Below are 17,490 nucleotides of genomic sequence, written 5' to 3'. Positions count from 1 at the left end.
CGCCCGCCCCGCGGCCCCTCCCGGGGCTGCCCCGGCCCGGCCCGGCCCGGCGGGAGCGGGAAGCGGCGGCGGGGCGCGGAGCGCCGGGGAGCGGGGCCGGGAGCGGGACGGCGGGGACACAGGGAGGGGCGGGGGGAGCGGCGGGGGCGGAGCGAGAGCGGGACGGGCCGCGCCCGGAAAGCCGGTGCCGCGGAACTGCCCGAGGCTCGTTCCGGCGGTTCGGAAGCGGTGACCTTTCCTGCGGGCAACACCGGGGATCGCTCCACCACAAGCGTGCGCCAACCGGGCAGAGGTACGGAGCGTGTATGTTGCTAAATCACACGTATTCAATCACTTTTCCGAGAATTAGTGTTCATATTCATGAGATTTCCTGGGATTCATTAACATATTTACATATTCGCCTCGCATGGGCAGTTGTTCATCTCGGTGGTCTTCTGGTGGTCGAGGGAGGAAGTAAATACTCTTCCTCACCGTGTTCGCTGGTTGAACTTTTTTTCTGTCACATGCACAGTCAGGAGCTGCTGCCACAGCTTTTTCAGTTCTCCTGCTAACTTCCTTTGGTTCTGCACGCTTGGCTCTTCCATCGGTTTTCCTTACGCAATCGTTAGCTCACGACCTATATGGTTAGGAATGTTTTGCAATGAATAGCCTGTTCTCATTATACTCCGTATTTTGCAGGACTTTGGCATGATTCTGTGTATACAAATGTTCTATTCAGAACCGCGCCCGGGAGCCTGAGACACAGGGACGTGGTCGGGACACGGCACCAGAGAAGGACACAACAGTGATGGCCTCCAGGATGGAGACGGAAGGAGAGCAAAAAGGGCAAGGGGCAGACAGGGAGGAATTTTGAAAAAACAGGGACAAGGAGCCAGACACAGGAATAAAGAGGAAGAAGAAAAAGAGCAAGAGGCTCTAGGGCAGAAAAGGAGCAATTACAAAATAGGGACCCAGAGCCCAACAGACAGGGACAAGAGAAAGACCAAAAATATCAGTTATGGGCAGTTGCCCCCATGTCTCGAGCGCTCCCCAGGAACAGTGTTACTGGGAGCCTCCAAACGTGCGCTGCTGCAAAAGCTCTACCCGGGCCCGATCCTGCCCCTGGCACTGGTGGTGAACGGCAACTGCAGGGTGGCAGGACCGGGAGACAGAGCAGCATCGGGGTGCAGGTGGGATTGCCCAGATGGGCTTTGGTTTGTTGGTTGCTTTGCTTTTTTAAAAAATGCTATTTAAGCCCTTCCCTCTTTTTAGGGCTGCTGGTTAAAGACTCATCGATTGGGAGATGGCTCAAGAGCCCACCAGAGCTAGCCGTGCTTTCTGGATCCCGTGGCCATGATGGGCAGAGAGACAGGTTGCCAGATCCCGGAGCCGCGTGCGCTGGCAAGGTCACTCCTGCCTGGTTTTCCTCAGCGAAGCCCCAGCTGGTGCTGGCCCCATGCTGCAGACCAGGGACCGAGGCTTGAGGAGGAGCTGGGCATTTCTGTGGGCACTGCGCGCTGCCAGGCCCCGCTGCCAGCTGCCCTGGGCTTCCCTCCCCATTTTCTCCAGCTCTGCTTTCTGCCAGCGCTGGGGGCAAGGCAGAATGTCTTCAGGGCATGACGGATGATGGGAAGATGGATGCTGGTGATGTCCTGGTGCCTCTGTCCCACTCCCACTTCATAGCTGTGATGTCCGAGATCTGGGGCCACCTGAAGGCCCTGGCAGAGACCTCCAGGGTGTTTATTTTCAGTGCTTACTGAATAACCTGTAATGCAGCTACTGTTCAGGTAATATGAGGCCCCATCTACACATAGCTCAAGATAAGGATCCTAAAATCATAAAGGTTAGAAAGGAGCTCTAAGATCATCAAGTCCAACCATCAACCCAATACCACCATGTCCACTAAACCATGTCCTGAAGTGCTACATCTACATGTTACTTGAACATTTCCAGGCGTGGTGACTCCACCACTTCCTTGGGCAACCTGTTCCAATGTTTAACCGCTGTTTCAGGAAATAAATTTTTCCCAGTATCTAATCTGAACCTCCCCTGGCACAACTTGAGGTGGTTTCCTCTTGTCTCATCACTAGCTGCCTGGGAGAAGAGACCAGCCCTGACCTGACTACAACTTCCTTTCAGGTAGTTGTAGAGAGCGATAAGGTCTCCCCTGAGCCTCCTTTTCTCCCAGCTGAACAACTCCAGCTCCCTCAGCCGCTCCTTGTAACACTTCACCAGACCTCACCAGCTTTGCTGCCCTTCTCTGGACACGCTCCAGCACCTCAATGTCCTTCTTGTAGCAAGGTGCCAAAAACTGAACACACTATTCGAGGTGTGGCATCACCAGTGCCGAGTACAGGGCACGATCACTGTCCCAGTCCTGCTGGTCACGCTATTGCCGAGACAGGCCAGGATGATGTTGGCCTTCTTGGCCACCTGGGCACACTGCTGGCTCATGCTCAGCCGCTGCCAACCAGCACCCCAGGGCTTTTCCTGCTGGGCAGCTTTGCAGCCGCTCTCCGCCAGCCTGGAGCGTTGTGTGGGGTTGTTGTGACCAAAGCGCAGGACCCGGCACTGGGCCGTGTTGACCCTCACCCAGTTGGCTCTGGCATTGCCTATAGCCGGAGCCCTGGGCAGCTGTGCGTGTGTGTGGGAGCTCCGTCTGGGTCGCCACGTTCCTTCTGCCTACGGCTTTCAGCTGAGTGGGAACCATCGCTCTTCCTTCTGCCACACCATGCGCTTCCCTCTGCCGCGCCACGCTCCTGGCCGCTCGCACTGCCCAGGGGGCTGTTCTTGTATGGGAGGGGGTTTGGCCGCTGTCACTCTTCTCCCCACCCACGCTGAGGCAGAGCTGCCGCAGAAAAGACAGAACAACTCCCAAACTGCATTTCCACCATCCCCCTAGTAAGAAATTCTCATGCAAAAAATACAGGTTTCTTGGAATGCAGAATAGACGACAGAGAAGCCTCTAAAGAAGCAGACTTGCTGAATTCAGAGCCCTTTTCTTCTTCCCTACGCACAAGTCAGGAGGGAGGCTGAACTCGGAGAATCCAGAAGGGACCTGCTCGCTAATTCTCACACTGTACCTACCAACTGATACCGCAAAAGTCAGCAGAGGAAAACCCTCTAAGAGTTATTTTGAAGTTTTTGAAGGCAGGCGTTCTTGAGTGCAGCGCTGGGCAGCACTGGGGATCGCTCCTCCACAAGTGCTCCGCCAGATTCCCAAAATCGTACAGATTATACGTTACACAATCGTACATGTTCATAGAACTGCCGAGAACTGATTCACTTAAACATGAGATTTCCTGGAAATCATTAATATATACAAATGCCCATCTCGCACGCTCAGTTGTCTGCATCGGTGGTTTTGGGGTCTTCGGGGGTCCTCTGGTGGTCTTCAGCAGTCTTCCTCACTTGTCCGTTAGTTGATCTCTTTTCTTGATTCTGCGCAGTGGGAAGTTTTCTACGTGCTTTGAAGACAAATTTGAAAGAATGCTTGTTAGCAGCTTCATTATCTACACTTCCTCGATTAACATAACCAGTGTTGCCTCAGTAGTCTGAATTATGCGCAAAGGGTTAAAAGGCTGTCACCTCCCCAGAGAGTTAAAAGAAACATGGTCTTGAGTTAATCAGCTAAGGTATTTACATCACTTGTGTCCTTGGTTGGGTATCTTTTTCATTCCCCCCTTATCTTTATACTTTGTAAATTCCTTTACAAAGGCTTTAAATTCTCCTATTTCATCACCTTGGGCAAAGCCCAAACTCTCACAGCAAGTTTCTTTAATTTGTACCACAAAAGGCAATTAAGGATTGTTAACACAATCACTATTACTAATAATATCAAAAGTGGGTGGCCTCAGGCATTTAAGGTTTTCTCTGCAGAAGGCGAGTACCCTGCAAAGACATCCCACCAATGATGGGCTGTATCAGATTTAATTTGACTGGACAATCCTACAGGTTTCTCTCTGGTTATCACAGGTTTGATCATGGATTTGGTCAGTGTCTTATTCACTTTCTTTAGATGTTACTGAAGTTCCTCAGATTGGTTCAAGATTTTGTTTAACCCTTCCTGAGATAAGCTTGCATGACTCAGGTTTAAGCTTTCATGATGCCAAAACACGGCTACCTGTCCTTCTGTATGCCCAAAAAATGAGTATGTTCGTCCATGCCGAGTTAAATGGGTTACATTCTTGAGACATCCTTAGACAATTCCATTATGTTCTCTAACTACTGATCAATTGTTAGTCGATACATATCCAGTATTAACTTCTACAAATGTTTCAAATACATCAGGAGACACAATCATCTGTTTACAGCTGTTTACAGACAGTTCTCATAAGCATGGTTCACGTAATGGAGATTGTTGTCCACACAGGACACCGTCAGTGGTGGTTTCACAAAGATCTAAGTCATATGTCATCTTGTTGCTTCCAGTATATTTCCCTTGAAATTCCAGTAACCAGTACTCTGGATTTCCTTGACTTAACAAGAGTGTTGGCAAAATTAAAAATGTACACATTAGTTCAGAGTCTGTCACATAATAGTACATTAGTTGTCCTGCACCCCATCTATCATAACATTGCAATCTTAATTGCTTGAGCCACATCAAATCCTGTTGCCCTGATTTGGTTTCTTCAGGTTTCCAGACCTACTGAAGTCAGGAGTCCTATTCCAGTTCCTGCACCCCCAGGCAAAGTGTCATACCAAACTCGTCCTGTTCTCGGGAGAGGGCTGGAAAGGAGATACTAAAGGTCAGCACGTTTTTGTTGAACTCTTGCTACGTTTGTGCAGGTGGATGGTAATCTGATGAATTGATTCTGACTTATGGTTGGTCATGGATTTAACGATGTTAAAGTGATCACTCATAGGGCACCCCTTCTCTTTCCAGTCTAATTTGCGTTCACACCTCTGTTTACACACATCAGGGTATCCCATTCACCGGGTATCCAAGAACACGTAGTATTCATTATGAAGGAATCATTCCGAGTAACGCACTCCTTCATTTCCAGCAGAGGCACTGCCCCTTTGACTGTATAACACCTTAGAGGGCCGTTCGATTCAACAGTAAAATTCCTCAAGTTAGCACACAACGCAAAATCTAATCCCTGCCGTGGTACTTTGGAATTACCCTGTTTGAGGGGTCTCCACAGAGAACAATTCTGAGAGAACAAAATGTCTGCGCAAGTATAAACATCACGAGTAGGATGTACTTGTATCTTTTGGCTCTTTCCACTTCCACTGGAGACCCAAAACGGATTCATCTGTTTTGTTCAAGGGCCAGCAGGGAGTGCAGGCAGTTACCCATCCCAAACCAAAACACAGCAGTATTAATTCTGGATCAGTCTTACAGATATTGGTCCTGTGAGCTGGGATTTCCATGGTCCACCAGGTGCTTTCTTGATTCTTGAATACTGGATCCATGCAGCGTGTTTCTCGAGTTTAATTGCAGTGTAGGTCGTGAGCAGAACTTGAAAAGGGCCGCTCCATTTTCCTTCCAGAGGATCACCTGAAACATTTTTAACACAGACCCAGTCCCCTGGGTTCAAGGGATGTAGTGGAGAATCTAGACCCCACGCTCGTGTAGACAGCACTAGTTTATTGACTTCAAGGCCAGGTTGGATGAGGCCCTGAGCAACCTGATCTAGTTGGAGATATCCCTGTTCCTTGCAGGGGGGTTGGACTAGATGACCTTTGAAGGTCCCTTCCAGCCCTAACCATTCTATGATTCTATGATTCTATGACTTCATGCAATTGTTTCCCCAATAGTATTAGATATTGTTGCAAACTAATTTCCACCACTTGGGTGAGATCTTGCCCTAAATACCTGGTTTGATACGGTCTCCTGTGTAAGATTTCAAAAGGACTCAGTTTCTCTTTAGTTCTTGGTTTATCTCCAAGTCTTACTAATGCAATTGGGAGGGTGTGATCCCACTTCAAGTTGGTTTCCTGGCAGGTTTTGCTTAGCTGTGTTTTTATCACGATTCATCTTTTCCACCTGTCCACTAGCTTGTGGGCAGGAAGTTGTATGTAATTTCCAGTCAATTTCTGAAAATTTACTGACTTGCTGAACTATCTGGTGACACGAAGTGTGACCCTCTGTCAGAGGAGATCACTTCTGGTACTCCAAATCTGGGAATTATTTCTCTTACTAAAGCCTTTGTTACTTCTACAAGCTTTGTAGAAGTTCTACAAGTTGTTGTACTTCTACGAGCTTTGTTTGTTCTACATGGGAAGGCTTCAGGCCATCCAGAATAGGTATCAGTTCATGATAACAAATATCTGAACCCCCCTTTTCTGGGGAGCTCCGAAAAATCTATTTGCCAGTTTTGACCTGGAACATTTCCATTGTCAATATTTCCAAATTTGACAAGATTTTCTACTTTTGGGTTATTTTTTAAACATATTTCACACCTTCCAACTACATTTTTCATAGTTTGGAATAAGTTTCTGACCACTATCTGTTTAGTGAGGGAATCCTACAAAACTTCAGTTCCCCAATGGGTTTTGTCATGTTGTTTTTATCAATTTCCATAATATCTTAAGGGGAACTCTTATTCTCTTGTCTTTTAACATTGCCATCCTGATGAGCTAATCTCCGCCTTTAAGTCATTAATTAATTACTGATCTTTTTTGTCATCTTTAACTGACTCAGGTAGCGGCAAAGATTCCTCAGGAATCAAACTTAATACCTCACCTTGTTCCACAGCCCACTTGGCCTCATGATCAGCTAATTTGTTCCCCATTTCCTTCTCGGTGTTACCTTTCTGATGGCCCTGGCAATGAGTAGTTGCTACTGCCGATGGAAGTTGTAGAGCTTCCAGAAGTCATACTTTTAGGGAGCGATTTTGCTTCTCCCACTCCATCTTTGGTGGTTCCAGCATATCCAGCCATTCCAATTCCTTTTTTACAGAACTGCTCCCATCGGTGTACCAGGTATGATCCGCTTCCTCTAAAGGTTCCTCTTTAAGATCCAGTCTGCTCGCACGCACAGTCTCAATGGTCTCCATGCAATCACGCACAACAGTCTCCATTCTTGTTTTTCGCTTAGAAGTGAAGCAGGATTTGTGATAGTAGATGTAACAATCTGTATATCGTCTTGTTTTGTCAGAACCCCTTGATATTTTATGAAACTCGGCAGGGAAAGCCAGTGTCCTCCTTTTTGTTCTACAGCATGAGAAGTGTGCACGATTATCTTTTGTCCCAGAGTGAATTTTCGTGCTTCTTGGATGGTGAGAGTAACAGTGGCCATTGCCCGAAGGCATCCTGGCCATCCTTTGCTTACTCCATCCAATGGCTTGGAGCAGTACGCCACAGCTCGTTATAAGGACCCAGTTTTTGAGCCAAAACTCCTAAAGCCACCCCTTGTCTCTCAGATGAGAACAGCCAGAAGGGTTCTGTTACATCAGGCAGGCCCAAAGCTGGTACCCTCATCAGTTCCAGTTTCAGTTCTTGGAACGCCCTTTTGGCCTTGCCAGTCCGAGTTATTTGTGTCTGACTCTTTTTCAATAGTTCATGTAGAAGTTTAACGAAGAGTCCGTAATTATAAATCCATAAACGGCGCCAACCTGTCCTTCCCAAGAAGGTTCAAAGTTATTTTACCGTAGTCAGCTCTGGAGTCCTGCAAATGGCTTCTCTTCGTTCTTGAGTTCATCAGCTAAGGTATTTACAAGTCATTTGTGTCCTTGGTATCTTTTTCAAGGAAATTGCACTTAGTGTATCCAGTCCTAAGCCACCAGGAGTCTCATGTCTCGGATGGCGTTTAGCAGGTGCTCTTTTTTAGCCCTGACAGAACATATGTTGTTACCATTTCCACAGGAAAAAAAAAATATAAAATTCACATTTCTTCCTTTAAAAGTAAAAAAATAGGTAGTGTTTTATTTCTTCTTTTGAGGAAATTCGTGGTCTAGAGACTTTGCGTATGTCCTTTAAAGATCTATCAAGCAGTTCGTGTAGTGTTGTTTTTTTCTCCCCCCAGTGTTTCTGTGAATAATCTTACGATGACGCCGGTAAAAGTCACTCGGGATGTCTCTGACTGTAGAAAATCTTGTCCCCTTGTGAGTCCCAGCAGCATGGGGGGAGCATCCTCCTAAAGCGACTGGCCTCTTACAAGAGGGACACCAGACTGCTCCAGTCACTCACGTCCGCTGGCAAAGAGGTGGTGTTGAGTTCACACAACTGCTCCATGTTGATGGAGTTGGAGAGGTAATCGTTGGTCCCTTCGTCCCAGGAATGCTGCAGGAAAGAAGTGGCCATGAGGGTCTCGTCAAAGTCCGGGTTGTTCTGGTTGGCTTCAGTGAGGAGCTGCTCCTGCCCCTGGGCACAGTCAATGTGCCCGGGTGCTGCCAAGTCCACGTCGTGCAATATGGGGCTTGTTGGAGTCGTGAGCTCCAGCTCCCCAAAAGTGGAGGTGTCTCCGTTCAGGTCAGCGTTGAAGACGGCTTCCCAGTCAAAGTCACCTTTGAGTGACCCCAGCTGGATCTGCTCTTCCAGGGTCAGGAAGGCAGAGTCGGAAAGCCGAGAGGCCTTGGCCGTTCGCTGGGGTGAGGGCTGCTTGTGCTTTTGCCTTGCTTTGGCATCCACTGGATTCCAGTTCTGGTCACCAGTGACTTGTTCAAACTCTTTCAGCAGCTGCTGCAACTCCATGTTGATGCTGAGGATGTTACCGGCGGCTCACCCTTCTCGCGAGGCACCTTGATGAAGCACTTGTTGAACAAGGTTGAAGGCTTGTCTGCTGCTGCAGCACCTTCCTACCTGGGGAAGCTGGTAGAAAGGCACATTTTCAGCAAGGACCTTTGGGAAAAATAAAGCAGAAATGGCAATGCCAAGACATCCCTGGCTACATGCCCATCCGAAAGTCCCCTGTGTTGCAGCCAAAGTGTTAACAGTAAGGAATGTGTATCAGCGAATATAAAAAGAACACTGTCCTTGAGATAAGAAGGTAGGTTGAAGCTGTGAAAAACACACTGTCCCTGGGAAAAAAACAAGAAGGATGAAACTATGAAAAACAAGATTCTGAGCAAAACATACTAACTGCAAAAATATTAAAATATTGTAACAAATATAGAAATCTGTATCCAATCACAGTGTGTATCATACTCGTGCTTGTCGCGTGAACAGTAGTGCTAGACCAATTAACTTGCTAAGTACAGCGCATGAAGGCATGCACAGAACCGAGCTATGCTATAAAAAGAGCAGTGTCACAGAATAAAGCTGAAGCCTTTTTACTCATCATATTGATGCGTCTTGCTTCCCCGTCTTCGGCCGCAACATCTGGTGACCCCGACGTGATCAAGAGGGTTTTCAACGACCACAACGCGGACGAGAGAGAGGACGGCCATCCCGGCGCCCGAGAGAGGCGGATAGCCCGAGAGGCGGATCGTCCGAGAGAGGCGGAATCGTAGCGCTACGGACTGACCGGTGAGTCAGGCAGACCGAGGTCTGGTTCGGGATGGGAATGCTGCAATGACAGCCTGGGAACGAGATGATGGAACGGGACGTTGCATTGTCGTTGTTGAAAAGCTTCTTAGAGGAGCGTGGACTAAAACTTGGAAAAAGATATTGGCCCCTGATTGCAGGGGGGGTATGCAAAAGAAGTAAGCGACTGAAAAACAAAAAAAACCAAAAAAACAAAAAAAAAAAAAAAAAAAAAAAAAACCAACAAAAAAAAAAAAAAAAAAATAAAAAAACACAAAAAGCAACAACTGCCTCAACAAGAGGAGGTAAGCGACTGGGACAAAGTGCTAGAGAAACCAGCACTACTAACAGTTCTAACTTGATAAAACTCCCAGTACTCCTGGTTTGGGTATCAGCCCATGTACCGGAGGCAAGCTCTTCAAATATATACCTGACAAGGACTTGGGACACTATAGACGTTAAACTTTGGCGTGCAGCCACCTGTGTGGAGCTGCCGGCCTGGAAAAGTCATCATCGAATCTTTTGATCCAGGGCCCCGAACGAAAGACAGACTTATTGCTTTCCCCCTCTTCCAACGCAGTCGGTACACCGGCACCCCCGCGCCGCGCCGCCCACCGCGCCCGGCGGCGCCCCGGGAACGCCGCTGCTGCTGCCGGCCGGGGCCGCGGGCAACGTTTGTTTCGGCGCTGCCGCTCGTGTGCGGGAACGAACCGCGGCTGGAAAGGACGGAGACGCGCGGCGGGCCCCGCTGCGCCGGTTCGTTCGCGGCTGATGGTCCCCTCGGCGGGAGGGGGCGGCGGCGGTTACGGAGCGCGAGCGGCCGGAGCTGCGGCAACAACAACAAGAGCAACAACAAAAACAACAACAGCGACAACAACAAGGGGGGGGCGGCACAGGGCTGCTGGGTCGTCGTCGCCACCCCGCCCCCCCGCCCGGCTGAGGCGAGGGAGGGCTGACCCCCCCCCCCCCCCCCCCCGCCCGGCCGCTGCCTGTGGCCCAGGTTGTACCAAGAGAGAGCACATCGTAACTTGGATCGTCTCGATCGGCATCGCGGGAAATAACTAATCCTCTTTTGTTCCAGCAATTTCAACAGTTAATATCAGTGTTGCAAAACCGTAAACATGCACATTCCATTGTACATCTGCGAGCGCACACCGCGCTGCCAGGGCCTATAGCAGAAGGGAACAGGCGAGCTGAGCCTCTCACGAGTGCAGCTCTGGTACCAAACTCGTTAATACAGGCAAAACCTTGCAGGACTTCTACCATCAGGATACTGACGCTATTAAGTGACAATTTGGTTTAACACGACAACAAGCCCGCTCAATCGTACAATTGTGTACTAGCTGTTAAAATATGATCATGCCACCAGTGAATGGTGTTAATCTTCGTGGTTTACGCTCGCAGGAACTTTGGCATACACTTCTTATCAGACATATGTATTTTGTCATCATAAAGTATTAAGCATGTTGCTGGTATTTCTTACAATCCTACTGGGCAACCAATCATAGAATACGCACATGGTACTTTGGAGAATATGCTTTTGAAACAAGAAAGAGGAATGATGGGGAAATCTCCCAATGAAACAATAGCTAAGGTGTTATAGGTGTTAAATCTCTTAAATCGAGAGCTAAACATTTTGGGATGAATAAAATGTCACTCATGTCAAAATCAGGCATAGGCAGGGTTACAGCAAGTGGCTTTCCAACAACTGACTGAATTGGCTAAGAGAGCATTAAGACGTGTCCCTGATTTTTGGCACAGGGGAGGCTTCCTCTGCTTCCATTCGGCAGGGAGCACAGGAACCTTATGAGCATTTCCTTGATCAGCTACAAATGGCAGTTCAGAGATAAACAGAAAATCCGGCTACTGCAGATGTGTTGGTATTCCAGTTAGCCATTGAAAATGCTAACACAGACTGCCAACGAGCTCTTGATCTTATCAGAAATCGGGCAAAAACAATTGCAGATTTAGTAAAGGCGTATCACAATGTAGGCTCGGAACACTATAAAGCAAAATTTTGGGAACCAGCTAAAATCATTGCAGCTTCAATATTTGCACCAGGAGTTGGAGTGGCACAGGTGTTAACTACACTGAATAAGTTGGGTTGTTGGCTTGCAAAACAAATTAATGCTACAGCTTCTGCCTTATCAATGCTCTTAATTGACAGGATGGTTAAAATCTTTAGTAAAGCAGACATGATATTGCTAGTAGTTCTTTTATGCATAGTAATAATCACCCCCTGCCTATTGTCACGCTCCCAGCAGACGGTACAGAGTACGGTTCATCAAGTAATGGTCACAGAAAAAACAAAAAAGGGGGAGTTGTGGCATCTTACACACAGCTACAGTTGAGGTTTGACCTTGATGATTTAAGCCTGTGCTCTTTTCTGAAGTTGGGAAACACCGATAAAGAGGATGAGAAAGAAAAGGGAGTGTGAACAGCTGGTGCAGGGAGTGTGAGAAGTTGACATGAGGAGTTTTGGGAAGTTGATATAGAGTGTGTGAGAAAATGATGTTTAGTTTAGCAAGTAAAAAATAGCTCCTTTTTAGGCATAGCCAATAGTAAAATTAAAATAGGTGCGTGCACTATTGTTTGTAATCAATCACAGTTGGGTGAGGGCTGCATGGACACATCGTGGCCTGAGTAATAATCTATAAAAGCTGCGTGTATAACAACAATAAAGGTCACTCTGCTATCACAAAAGAATTTTGGACACAGACAATCACAGCTGCACAGCCTCCTTTAACAGTAATCATTAATGGGAAGGCTTTTCTGGCCTAGTTGACACAGGGGTTGATGTATCTATAGTGAAAAATCCTGACTGGCCGCCCTCTCGGCCTCTGATACAAGCCCTGGCAGCTGTGATCGGAGTAGGTGGAACACAGATCCCACAGCAGAGTGCACAGACCTTGTTAGCAGTAGGCCCAGGTAACAAACAAGCTATTTTGAAACCATATGTTTTTGATGTCCCATATACATTATGAGGTCGGGCTTTGTTGAATCACTGGAATGTGAGGCTAACCTCAAATTTTTAGCACGTCACTGATGTCCAGCCCTGACTCAAGCTGGCAAGCCGGTCTGGGTCGATCAGTGGCCACTAAAAGGTGAGCGACTGGACTGAGCTCAAAAATTAGTCAATGAACAGCTCAAATTAGGACATATAATTCCCTCCAATATTTGTTATCCCAAAGAAATCAGGAAAATGGAGATTTATGTTAAAAGATTTAAGAGCTATTGATACAATCATTTCACCAATGGGTGTATTACAACCGGGTGTACCAAATCCTACTATGATTCCAGAATGTTAGCATTTGATGGCGATTGATTTAAAAGATTGGGTTATTTCACCTTTTTACCTTTTTTATTTATTTGCACCCTAACAATTGTCCTAGATTTGCCTTTTCAGTTCCAGTGCTTAACAATGAACGACCCACGCAACAATATCATTGGATTGTACTGCTTCAAGGAATGATGAATAGGCCTACAGTTTGTCAATTGGTAGTAGATGATGCTCTCTGTCAGGTCAGACAGTAAATCAAGCTTAGCAAATTGTACGTGCCTACCCTGACCGTCAATGTATTGTGCCTTCAAATACTCCAGCAGGAGTAAATCCAACAGGTTTATGTGCCAATGAATTATGGCAAACTGATATTACTTATATTCAATTGTCTAATCGATCTAAATATGTGCATGTAACTGTTGATATGTTTTCTGCCTTTGTTATTGTTACTGCTCACACTGAAGAAAACCATGGGAGTACCAAAGAAAATTGGGACAAACAGTGATCCAGTATGGTGCCTTTTTACAGAATTGGAGAGTGACTCACGCTACCAGCATCCCTCATTCACCTATGGGACAAGCTGTTATTGAACAAACTCATTTAACGTTAAAACGAATGTTTGATAAACAAAAAGGGGCAGTCTTCCGTATATTTCCCCGCAAGAATCCTTGGACAAAGCCACATATGTTTTAAATTTTCTTAATTTGTCTGCTTCTAGGCAACATACTATGGCTGTGGATCACAATTTTAAACCCAGTGCCATTTTTGCAGAAAAATCAACAGCATGTTATAAGAAGCTGGACTCAACTCATGGGATGGCCCTGCGCCTCTGCTTACAGGGGGAAGAGGGTATGTTTGTGTTCTTCCCACAGGTCCATACTGGTTACCAGCAAGAAACGTAAAGCCAACCAGGACTTTTGAAAACTACAAATAGAGAAGGGGAGATCCAAGAATTAGCAGAGCAAGCAGAGATCACAGAAACACCGAATGAAGAGAATGGTTCAAATGGACAGACTTGTAATAGAAGATTTCATGTTAATATATCAACTGTTCTTATGTTTCTCATTGTTAGGTATAGTATGTGTGTGAAAGTTGCTTGTATATATGCTTTGTGTCTTTTCTCCGATCGGAAAGTGTATGGATTCCACCCGTAGCTACTGGAAGGAAAAGAATTAACTGGTACCAAATTAATGACAAAGAATTACTAACTGGACTTAGTTGTAAGCACGTAACTTTGAAAAGAGAAGCTAGGAGGATTGTTATTGAACAACATGTTGCAATTCGCAAAAACCGCTGTTAGCCGGCAGAGCACATACTGGGCAGCCTTGTTGCACGCACTGGCCACGCGTGCGGCAACGCCGTGTCAATACCTTTGTCATAGACTCTGCTAAGGGTGAAAAGGGATGGCTCAGAGCGGAGCTGAGGGAGGCTGCAGAGCACACTGTGTGGATAAACAGGGGACGCCCTGAAGGTGCCGTGCCTGCCTCCCTTCTCCACAACGACCCTGCCGATTGACACCCTCCTGCTCAGCGAAATCTTGGGTATAGTGGAAATAGTAAGGCCCTCGGAAAGGGAAGTAGTATACTAGAAACTGCTTTTGCAAAGCTGTACCAAAACAATATGCTAGTAACTGAAATTGCCAGTCTCCTACACAGAGTTTTATTCATGCCAAAAAAAAAAAAAAAAAAAAAAAAAAAAGGGGCAACGCTGTCACTGATCGATCACACAAATTTTTTCACCAATCTGCTCGACCTCTTCAGAAAGAGTTTGCACTGTCGCGAGCACAAGCCCGTGCCATCGTCGCTGCAAGGCACCAACCCTCGAGGATTGCAACCAAGAGGAGTGTGGCAAACTGATGTAACTGAGTTTCCCACCTTTGGTCCACTGCGCCATATCCACGTCACCGATGTGTAAAACAACATTGGCTTTCAGCATTTGCTGCCCTTGGCTTACCACAAGTCATCAAAACAGACAATGCTCCTGCATACGCAGGAGCAGCATGTGCTGCGTTTTTAGCGGATTGGGGAATTGAACATAGAAAAGGTGTTCCGTACAACAGCACGGGTCAGGCTATTGTTGAACGGCGCCATCAAGATGTAAAGCGACTCGCTGCCATTTTGAAAAAAGAGGGGGAGATGTCCCCCAACGCGCGAACTGAAAGGCGAAGGCAATCCAGGAGTTCCCAAAGACTCGGACCTTTCTGCAGAAGAATAGAAGAAGTGCTAAATCTTCCAAAGAACATATTAGACGACTCTGATCCAGACGAGATAGATTTTGCCTTTATCCGTAGTCTGATACGCACGCGCAAAGCTGCAAAATTATACCCGCTAACGCACTGTAGGTGTAGATGTAGAAATTTACAGGCTATAACTATAGAGTGTGGAGGTTGTAGTCGCATATGTCATGAATCGCAACGTGATGCAGTGCAAGGCTGTACAGATTGTAGACACGCTTTAGATATTAACCCATACCAGGCATTCGCTACTTGGCTTAGAATAGAGAACGCGTCACGACACAGGTTAACTGCGTTGTTTGAAAGTGTAGAAGAAGCTATATTAGCACACGCAGCCTTTAGGTTACAAAAACTACTGACTGTTGTAGAAGTAGCACAAAAGACACAAGTGATGGGTACCAGATATCAGAAGCAGTGTAGACATCATGACAAGGATGGAGGAGTTTATTGGTAAGACAATACCTATAGTAACAGGAATCTTAGTGTGGTGCCAAATGACCTACGGAATCAACTCCATCAGCCCGAGAGACAACATTTGGGTAACCATTGCTAACAAAACAAACCAGTCATCAATCTGCCTAGCCCTGGGTGGTATTGGAAACCCATTCCGTACCTGTCTCATAGGAGTACCAACATGGAAAGTGGCAGCCTTTAGAGGGCTGGTAAACACCACTAACCTAACATATAGCAACTTCAATACCACAACGATCTATAGAGCGACCCCTCAACAGTATGACGGAGCAGTACAACGCCGGCTTATTCATGCACTTAATGCTTCCCTCCAGTCTAATCTAGAAGAACTAGACCTGCTTGGTAGTATGCATGCAAACACTACCGCTGGGAAAATAGGAGGATGGTTTTCATTTTTGCCATTAGACCCAAACAACTTGAATAAAAACAGGAAACTATGGGCAACCTTAGATTCTAATCTTGACAGCGCATCGGTAATTCGCTTTCTATACTCGAGCTGCAATGGCAGCAACATTACTGAACCTCGAAGGTTGCCCGAAGGAATTTTCTTAATTTGTGGAGACAGGGCATGGAATGGCATTCCAAAACAACCAGAAGGAGGTCCTTGTTATTTAGGCCAACTAGCCTTATTCCATCCCAATATATCCCTATTAAGAAAATGGAGTGAAAATCACACCAGGAGAAAAAGAAGCCTACATGATCTAGACTGTAGCAGTGTAGGCAATCCCACATTTTGGAGTGAATTTGGACGAGTAGCTGCCTCCACACTTTTCCCAGGGTTAGCAGCAGCTACAGCGCTCACCTTAGCAAAACAACTAGGTTGTTGGGCTCGTGACGAGATAAACTTAACATCCAGCATTCTAGATGAATTAACGAAAGACGTAGAAAGCGTAAATCATGCGGTATTGCAAAACAGAGCAGCGATTGACTATTTGCTTTTAGCCCATGGGCATGGTTATGAAGAGATCGAAGGAATATGTTGTATGAATTTAACAGGTCCAGGAGAGTCAGTGCATAGAAAACTTAAACAACTAAAGGACAAACTACATGCCTTGAAAGAGGTAGATGGCATCGATGGATGGTTGACTTCCTGGGGAATAGATGGTTGGGTGAGACATCTCATCAAAACGTGCTTGGGGCCTCTTTTGTTGTTAGGCTTTCTCTTGCTTTTTGGACCATGCTTAATGCAATGTGTGACCCAACGCTTGTCAGCTATAGCGCACGCCGTTTTTGAAAAAAGAGGGGGAGATGTTGCAGCCAAAGTGTTAACAGTAAGGAATGTGTATCAGCGAATATAAAAAGAGCACTGTCCTTGAGATAAAAAGGTAGGTTGAAGCTGTGAAAAACACACTGTCCCTGGGAAAAAAACAAGAAGGATGAAACTATGAAAAACAAGATTCTGAGCAAAACATACTAACTGCAAAAATATTAAAATATTGTAACAAATATAGAAATCTGTATCCAATCACAGTGTGTATCATACTCGTGCTTGTCGCGTGAACAGTAGTGCTAGACCAATTAGCTTGCTAAGTACAGCGCATGAAAGCGTGCACAGAACCGAGCTATGCTATAAAAAGAGCAGTGTCACAGAATAAAGCTGAAGCCTTTTTACTCATCATATTGATGCGTCTTGCTTCCCCGTCTTCGGCCGCAACACCCCTGCCCCGAGTCACTGGCAGTTTTCTTGCCTCCTGTCTAACCCAACTAAGGGTGGTGGGAGCAAAGGGATTCGAGCTAGGACTTGCCAGCCAATGGGAAGCTTTTGGACAGCTCTCCTTGACTGTAAATTTGGGTTATGGGGCCTTGGTCATGCAGAGCACTGGGAGAAACCAGCCAGGCTTGCTCTAGGCATGGAGCTAAGCTGGAGGAGGTCAGGTCTCTCCTTTGTGGCTAAGGAAGAAGAAGAGGGTCTTTACACTGATGTGGCCATAGCCTTATCACAAGTGGGAACACATGGAAGAACCATGGGGAACGGCATCATAAGGGCCCTCCTTGCATCCCCCAGTTCATCTGCAGCTATTGCCAGTGTTGAGGGGTGTCGTGGTTTTTGGACTGAGGGTCGAGACAAGAACCGAGAGGGAGCACCCACCAGCCATGGTCCCGGGCAAAACACGAC

At 46.6% G+C, this 17,490-nt stretch overlaps 1 pseudogene; it reads right to left on the bottom strand.

Annotated features, from left to right (window-relative positions):
- Nucleotides 1-8,079: 8,079 nt before the first annotated feature.
- LOC147525839 (forkhead box protein J1-A pseudogene) lies at nt 8,080-8,619 on the bottom strand (annotated as a pseudogene).
- Between the last annotated feature and the right edge of the window lie 8,871 nt (nt 8,620-17,490).

Source organism: Tauraco erythrolophus, unplaced genomic scaffold, assembly GCF_009769465.1.
Source record: "Tauraco erythrolophus isolate bTauEry1 unplaced genomic scaffold, bTauEry1.pri scaffold_59_arrow_ctg1, whole genome shotgun sequence".
Taxonomy (NCBI): domain Eukaryota; kingdom Metazoa; phylum Chordata; class Aves; order Musophagiformes; family Musophagidae; genus Tauraco; species Tauraco erythrolophus.
This window is presented reverse-complemented; position numbering and strand designations above follow the sequence as displayed.